This window comes from Bombina bombina, chromosome 3 (assembly GCF_027579735.1).
Source record: "Bombina bombina isolate aBomBom1 chromosome 3, aBomBom1.pri, whole genome shotgun sequence".
NCBI classification, from domain to species: Eukaryota; Metazoa; Chordata; class Amphibia; order Anura; family Bombinatoridae; genus Bombina; species Bombina bombina.
The window spans coordinates 1,216,011,081-1,216,020,329 of record NC_069501.1 but is presented as its reverse complement, the minus strand read 5'-3'; positions in this window follow the sequence as shown (position 1 = coordinate 1,216,020,329).

Below are 9,249 nucleotides of genomic sequence, written 5' to 3'. Positions count from 1 at the left end.
GTACTTTCGCTATGGTCAGACTCCCATTGATTCCTATGGGATCCGCCGCCTCCAGGGGTGGCGGATTGAAAACCAGGTACGCTGGGCCATAAAAGTTCCGAGCGTACCTGCTAGTTTTTTGATAGCTAGCAAAAGTAGTGAGAATGTGCCGCACTTGTGTGCGGAACATCTGGAGTGACGTAAGAATCGATCTGTGTCGGACTGAGTCCGGCGGATCGATGCTTACGTCACAAAATTCTACTTTTGCCGGTCTCGAGCCTTTGATAACTAAGGCGAATCAGCCTCGCCACAAATACGCTGCGGAATTCCAGCGTATTTGAGGTTGACGGCTTGATAACTAGGCCCCATGTAAAGCACTACAATGCATATGCTTAAAAAATTAGGGCTGTATGACGATCTTGTGCTTGTATTCGCAGATAGTGATTTCTGAACTTTGTATTGTCAGAGTGTTTTTATTGATCACAATCCCAAAATGATTTTGCTGTTAATACCCCTGAAGCTCAAAATTTTTACCTCTTAAACACACAGTGAAATAGCTATCTATAGGATAGATTTACGAGTGGATTGCTATCGTTAGCGTGAGGAGTGTAAATACAATTCCGAGATTTACGAGTGGATTGCTATCGTTAGCGTGAGGGGTATAAATACAATACCGAGATTGCTGTGTTTTTTATGTTCGAATCCCCATTACAAATGGCACACTGTATAAATTAGCACAAATTTGTTTATGCCAACTCGCAGGAATTTACATTCCCCATATTTTCGGCTCCCCATATTTTCTATGAGCAGCAATGTTTGCTGGTATTACAAGTTGAGAGTAAATGTGATTGCTCAAACCTAATAACATTTAACGCTCAAACTTTTTATGCGACCTGTAAGTTTGTGTAAAGTTTGGTCTGGAGGAAACAGTTGCACTAAACTACTTTATTAACCCCCAAATCACCACACCCCTACATTGCAAACTACCCCACTACACTATTAACCCCTAATCTGCCACAACCCCACATTACAAACTACCCATCTACAGTATTAACCCTTAAAACACCACACCCCCACATCGCAAACTACCCTGCTACAGTTTTAACCCCTAAACTGCCACAATTCCACCTCAAAGTAACCCACTACACTATTAACCCCTCAGCCATCACAATCACCCCCAAAGCACCCCACTACAATATTAACCCCTAAATGTATAAAAATATGACATAATATTTATATTTCATGACATCAGAAGTCGCAATAAAAAAATATTTATATTTTTTAAAAAGTATATTTTTATTAATAAAAAGTTTTATTGTAAAATGCAATGCAATTAAAAGCCAATTACAGAAACAATATTAAACAAACGTTCTTACGTGTTTCGTGTGCCGTAATTATAGAAGGTCTATGATTTCGGCACTTTATTCAAATGCACAAGAACATTTGTTTACCCTTGTTCCAGTGATTGGGTTTTAATTGAACTGAATTTTGCAAAAAATACTTTTTATTTTTCTAGTTGGATCCAGGATTTGTATTTTTTCTATTATACAATATTCCAGACTACGAGGAGTCTTTTATTATCCGGTATTCCTTTTTCTAATCCCTAGGACCTACTTTCACAACAAGGCAGCACCCAGTGTTTTACAGCAGCGGCTTCTTTCTCCATTGAGATGGGTGGTTGGATGTTGTCTCTGACTGGCGACTTACACAGAAGACAGTGACGCGTCTGGAGCACTCCATTGATCAACCCTGAGTGGGAGGGCTGCAGGTTGACTCTGCTTTCCCGCTGGATCTCTGGAGTTTGTGGCTTCCTACAGTAGATTTACCTACTCATCAGGGGGTTACACTGGAGAAGTAGAGTGGCATCCTGACCCACTCAATCCACATTGGGGATGTTACAATCTGGAGAGACATGCACTCTCAGGTGAATATACTCATCTGCTCTTATGATGACATCTTTGAATGGTGAGTTTTACACTGTTTAATGTTGAGAGACTGCCTGTTTTCAATGTTGAGTCCTTTCTGAAGTTATTCACGGACTTGCTCAGGAATCTCCTTTTTGTCAATATCTTACATTTTTATTACGTTTTTTTTTAGTAAATAATATTTTAAATAATGGAGTGTGTCTATTTTCTAAACTCTATAGTCAATGCTTTGTGGTTTTAGAATTATGCTCTGATCAACTGGATATTTTTTTTGGCAGATTTTCTGTAAAAAAAGGCACTTTCCATTTTGGGCCAATCACAATCGTGGGTTTTCAGTTGTCTCTCGAAGCTGTGACATCAAGAATTCAACATGACTATGGGGATGGGGAATAAAATATATTTTGCTTTTAATATCCCTTTAAAGGCACACAAAAGTTAAAGTTAAACTTTCAGACTTTCTAAGAAAATTTTACATTTATGTTATCATATTTACTTAATTATCTTAGTATACTTTGTTGAAAGGCATATCTAGGTATGATTAAGAGCACTAATGGGAGCTATCTGGTGATAGGGGGCTACACACATTGTCATTGGTTCATCAGATGTGTACAGCTAGCTCCCAGAGTTAAATACAAAGGAGTTTATTACAACCTTTCCGATCATATTTATGGTCTGTTTTATAGCTCCCAATAAGTTTATTTATTATCTGAGTGATCACAATCTCAACAATTACACCATATCTGTATTTTTAAAAGGTGTGTATCATATCAAAGGGGATATTGGAAAAGTCACCCATAGAATGTATGGACAACAATGACATTGGTGATCACGTTTCAGCTGACCACAAGTTATCAAGTAAATATCAACACATTGAGTTCAGTAGCCAAAGACTCAATATTCACAGATCATTTGTTAACACATATGGATCAATGATCTGCTCATGCTCAGACCAAGAACACAAGATGGAGCAGCCCATTGCAACAACGGAGGTGGCACTTTTTGATTTAGATAGATTTGCACCAAAAAAATAAATTATACTGAATACATCATCATCATCATCAATATGTAAAATCATGAATAAAATTAAAGAGACCTTAAAGAGACCTTAAAGAGACAGATAGGTCAGCATGCTAAGGCACTGTGGCTGAGCTCTGTAGCAACCCAAGGGTTGCAGGTTCGATACCCGGCGAGGTCCACTCAGCCTTTCATCCTTCCGAGGTTGATAAAATGAGCAGCGAATTGAGACCCTTACGGGTGATTAGCCACGCTTTACAAGTACCACATACATACATAAATAAATGCTAGATATATTAGTCAGAGAATAACATGTAGATGTATTTTTTAAAGTTTCATTAACTGTTTAAATATTTATAAAATAAGTGTAATGTTTTAGTGTCTAAAATGCCTTCTCTGCTGTGGCCAATTAGGGACAGTTATAAAAAGGTCACTAGCCAATGGCTGTGTGGAATATAACTTTGTTCTACACTTCCATTTCTAACAGGAACTGAAAAGCTAAATAAATAATGAACATATGTTGCAGACTTGTTTATATATATATATATATATATATATATATATATATATATATATATATATATATATATGATTTATCATTTTATATTACCATCTCAAAATGTTTAATGCCCCTTTAAGATAACTAATTTTTCATGTGCACTAACCCAACATCGTATTAGACCTAAAGCACAAAACCCAAAGCATGTTACGCATATTTTACATTCCTTTCTTCACATAGAAAAAAATATGATTTTTACTTTAAATATATATTTATATATATATATATATATATATATATATATATATATATGTGATGATGTTAATGTAAAATATATATCTTTACCTATATATCTATAGAAACAGATATATAGGTATATATAGATTTATAAAGAAATAAGTATTTACAATAAATATAGCATTGTCCCTTATGTGAAGAACATTGGAATGTGAAATATTAATAACTCCTTTTTGGGTTATAGCACGAGTGATCAGTGTTGGGTTTTCTTCTTCTGTGCTTTCAATTTAAGACTACGTGGAGAAAAAGTTAGTGCGGTCGCGATATCTGAGCTCCTGAAGTTAGCAAGCATCGGGTTTCGCTCACATGCAAAACGTTTACTTTTTAACTTTTCATAAGTGTTGTAACTGGCGCACACAAAACGATTACTTTTGGTGGTGTTTACTCTTGAATGGGAGCATTAAATAGCGCTCCACTTGTAAACTAGCCCTAATGTATTTCATGCCCCTCTCTCTAATTATGGGTGCTGCCAATTTTGAACTTAGGTCACACTGCAGGTATCTGAAGGAGAGTCGTTGCATATGTGTAAACAGGTAGTCAGCAATGGAATGTATTGAAAGACAGATTTCAACATGGCGGCAACATGACTAGAGAGAGGCGGACGATATCCTCAATTGTATGCTTCTAAAATATATTTAGGGCCAGATTACAAGTGAAGCGCTAAATATCGCTTTCAAGAAAAATATATTTGCGCTATACTGTCTAATACCAGCGCAAACTAATGTGCGCTGGTATTGCAAGTTACAGCAAGGCGAACACAAGATTGCATTTGCATTGCAGGGAAGCATTGCGCTCACAAAAGCACGCTTTCATAGGCTCAAATGAGAGCCTTGTTCTGATGCCATCAGAAACGGCATCTGAACTAAAGCGCAGGGGGTAATCCAAGGGGGTAAATTAAGCAGCGATTGCAACATTTGTAAATATATATGTATATGCTTATATACATATATATGTATGTGTTAATATGTGTATATACAAATATAAACACATAAATATATATGTATATAAGCATATACATATATATTTATTGGGAACACACAGTTCCCATAGACCGGAATGTAAAAGCACTTTTCAGTGCCATGTTTTCTTCTAACACCCCACTCCCACCAATTTTAGACCCCAAAAACTGCAAAATGCAGTTGTTTTTTATTTTTAAAAAATGCTACACTTTATTATGTTTTGGGAAAAAAAATTAAAATGTCCTCTATTTTTAGGGCATTTGGGGCACTTTTAGAAAATTAACCAGAGATCAGATCTCTGGTTAATTTGATAATCGCTACAGTGAGCTTGAGGTAGCAATAGCCAGCCACTTGTAATGGAGCCTGCAAACGGGCACATTTACCAATTTGCGGGCGCGCAATAATTTAGCGCTCCACTTGTAATCTAGCCCTAAGTGTTTAATATCCCTTTAAGAAGGTTGGGGTATGAAAAGCCATTCCAGTACAAATGACAAAACAAATGCCTGTTAGGTTCAGAAAGTAAAGAAACTCTTTGAACACTAGCTTTTTTTTAGTAAATGTACAGTATTTATCTGGTATAAGCATTCTCAGGAACACCATTTTTTTTATCACTTTAGCTTTCAATGATAGAATTGATTTTGTTAAAAATACAATATACAAAATGAAAGAGAGAGTGAATTCCCTGCCTTTATTACATTATGTATTTTCATGCAATATTAAGTCCAAGTGACAAAAGTAGCTAAATTACTAATCTTCTGATGAAAAAATTGATTGTTGCTATATAGATATTGACTTATGCTAACAGGAATTATACCTCTCTAGAGGAAGAATTTGAATTGCATCGCAGTACAGTTTAAATTTTATCAGAAGCATTTTTGCAAAATGATTATTTTTGCAGAAATGCTTTTTTGAAAACATACTACTATTTCGCACCAGAGCGCTTGCTAGTGGCGGACCGTGTTGCATGAGATTCGTCGCTATATGCTCCAAGGCTGGGTGTACATGTAACATTAACTCAAGTAGCAGGGGCGAATTTGGGGTTTTTGCCCCCCCCCACCGAAGATTTTGTTTTTGCTCAGGGTATAACACAACATTTTTTTTATTTTTCATAGCATTTCAAAACACACACATATATTTTCTGGGTGTACATGTAACATTAACTCGAGTAGCAGGGGCGAATTTGGGGTTTTTGCCCCCCCCAACCGAAGATTTTGTTTTTGCTCAGGGTATAACACGACATTTTTTTTATTTTTCATAGCATTTCAAAACACACACATATATACTGTCTATTTTTATATATATATATATATATATAATAAATATATATATGTATATAAAATTAATGTATATGTGTGTGTGTATATATATATATATATATATATATATATATATATATATATATATATATATATATATATATATATATATATATATATATATATATTGAAAAAATAAGAAAATAAACAGATGAGTTAATCCAGCACAAACTAAATTGCATACCAAATCCAATGATAGAATCCAAGTCTATGAAAAATCACAGAAAGCTGCTAATTCGAACCAGAGAAAGCTTTTATTGAATGATAACTATCTCTGTATATCACATCAATCAAATCATAATGTATAAAGAACAAAAAATTTGTTTAAGAAATCCAAAAACCCTAGGATAAAATCAGGCCTGATATAACCAAGATATACCGGTGTATATATACTAAGAGAATCATTAAATTAAAGGCCTAGACCATAATTCACCTCAAGTAAGCGGTAAGAATAAATCATTAAACAAGTGAACAAATTGGAATCAAAACACAGTAACAAAGTGTCAGTAGGATATCAAAATGCAACATATTGCAGTAACAATAACTTGTGATCAAAAGCCCAGCAACATATATATATGCAGATTTGACGTAACACAGATGAAATGTTAAAGCACAAAGTCACTGTAGCTGAATGGTTAGTTAAAGCAGTGTGTTTGTATCCAATAGTTAAACTTGTCACTTCAAAGGTAGCTTGTCATAATATTGATAGCAAATGGTGCATAATCATTTAAAGCAAAAGCAGATGTTTAAGCACACAAATTTTGCAGCACTTCAAAGCGGCTTGTTATAGCGGTATTAGCTCACAGACTCAACAGCGGTGATATGGTCATATAGACCCACAGTAAAGCAAGCACAGTTGGAACAAGCGATTCAGTAAAGCGTCCTTAATTAATAGACGAAAATGAAGAGACCAGGAACAAAGGCTTAAAGCCCACAGCTCACCAAACCAGGCTCGACGTCTCCCTCTCACCAGACCAGACCAGACTTCACGCAACACGCGTTTCACCCTCTGACAATTCAAATTGGGCTTTCTCAAGCGTCATACTATTGGTTGCTTAATGGCAACTTATATAGGCTCATCCTTAATCGTAATTTGGTGAAATATCTGCACAGGATTCCTTGTTGTATCGCATATATATTTGAAATAACAGTTTCTCCAAATATTAATTAAAAATATACTGAAATATGTCTATATACATATATATTAAATAGAGTTTTTTGAGAGTGGGAGTTAGAATCAAGGGACATATTTATCATTCGTAAGTCAATTTTTTATAACCCATAGAAGGAAAACATATATATATATATATATATATATATATAATCAGGTCAGATATTTCACTTTAGATCATTTTAAAGAGACAGGAGCATACAACTCGCTATGTGTAATCATTCTATCATAATGGAAAGAAATATAGATTTATGGAGTACTAAAATAGAGAGGGGACATTGAATTTTTGTCATCTTATTGCTTAGATTTATTTATTTAATAGAAACACTTTTAACCAAGGAAAGGGGCATAATTGATTTCTTCGTTTAAACCATTGGGAGTTAAGAAGTTCATGTTATATATCCATTTACATTCTGCCTTCAATAAGGCCTGATCAATATCCCCTCCTCTATCCTTGAAATCTATCAGTTCTAGTCCTATCCATTTGAAATCAGTGTCCATACTCCTATGATGTTCCTGAAAATGTCGAGCAATTCCACTATTCTTAATATTTTCATTTAGGATGTCCCTCCTATGTTCCTTTATCCTTTCATGTAATTCCCTATAGGTTTTTCCTATATAGAATTTGGGACAAGAACAGGTCACCATATTAATTACTCCAACACTTTTGCAAGTAATGTGTCCCCTTATTCTAAAAGCTGTACCTTCCAAGTTTACAATTTTATTACTTTTAATCATAAACTTGCAGATAATGCATCTTCTGCACATAAAAGACCCATTTTCTTTTGCCTTTTTTGCTAGCCAGCTCTCTCTTGAATCTTTATTCACAAAATGACTTGCTACCAGCTTATCTTTTAATGAAGGTGCTCTCTTAGCAGTCAAAGAGGGATATTCCCCTACAATTTTTTTGACCTCTAGATCTAAAGTTAATAGACTTCAATGTTTTTTTAAAATGGCCCTCACATCCTGCCATCTATCATTAAATGTTGATGTGTATCGTACTATGGGTTGTTTATATTCTTTATCTTTATATAATAAAGTTTCTCTGTCTGAAGCCTTAGCTCTTTTAAAGCCTTCTTTTATACATTTGGTTGAATAGCCTATTGCTATAAACCTTTTGGTTTGGTCTGCTGCATGCATCTTGAATCCATCATCCGTTGAGCAGTTTCTTTTATGTCTGAGAAACTGTCCAACGGGAATGGATTCAATCTGACTTTTTGGGTGATGGCTGCTAGCTAACAGTAATGTATTTGCTGATGTAGGTTTTCTATAGGATTCGGTAATAAGAACATTTCCATTCTTCTTAATCCTTAGATCAAGAAATGTTAATTCACTGTCACTATATTCATACGTAAATTTTAAATTGAATGAATTTTTATTTAACATTTTCATAAATGTATGTAAATCATCAACAGTTCCTGTCCATAAAAGGAGGACGTCGTCTATATAACGTGTCCACATATCAATCATGGTGTCATATTGTGCAGAAATATCCAGAATAGTATTGGCTTCCCACATGCCTAAACACAAACAGGCATATGTGGGGGCACAACATGCCCCCATGGCTGTCCCCATTAATTGTCTATAAAATTTTCTGTCAAAAAGAAAATAATTATGTTCCAACATAAAACTTAATAATTTTAACACAAAAGCTGTATGTTTATCATATTTAGTGCCTCTTTGTTTTAAATAATATTTACATGCTTCAATCCCTTGCCTGTGAGGAATGCAAGAATACAAAGCCTCTACATCTATATAGACTAACAAGGTTGTTGTGTTAATACTGATATTGTTTAATTTTTTAAGGACATCTCTAGTGTCCTTAACATACGATGGTAAGGAAAGGAGATGTGGACGCAAACACCAGTCTATATATTTTCCCACATTTTCACACAATCCATTTATCCCCACCACAATGGGTCTTCTGGGTGGCTGTTGTTTATTTTTATGTAGCTTTGGGATTGTGTAAAAAGTGGGAACAACCGGAAACTCATTTTTCACGTATTTATATTCATTGTTAGATATTATACCTTCTTTGAATGCTTCCAACAAGATATTATCTAAAATAATTTTGTATTCAAAGGTTGGG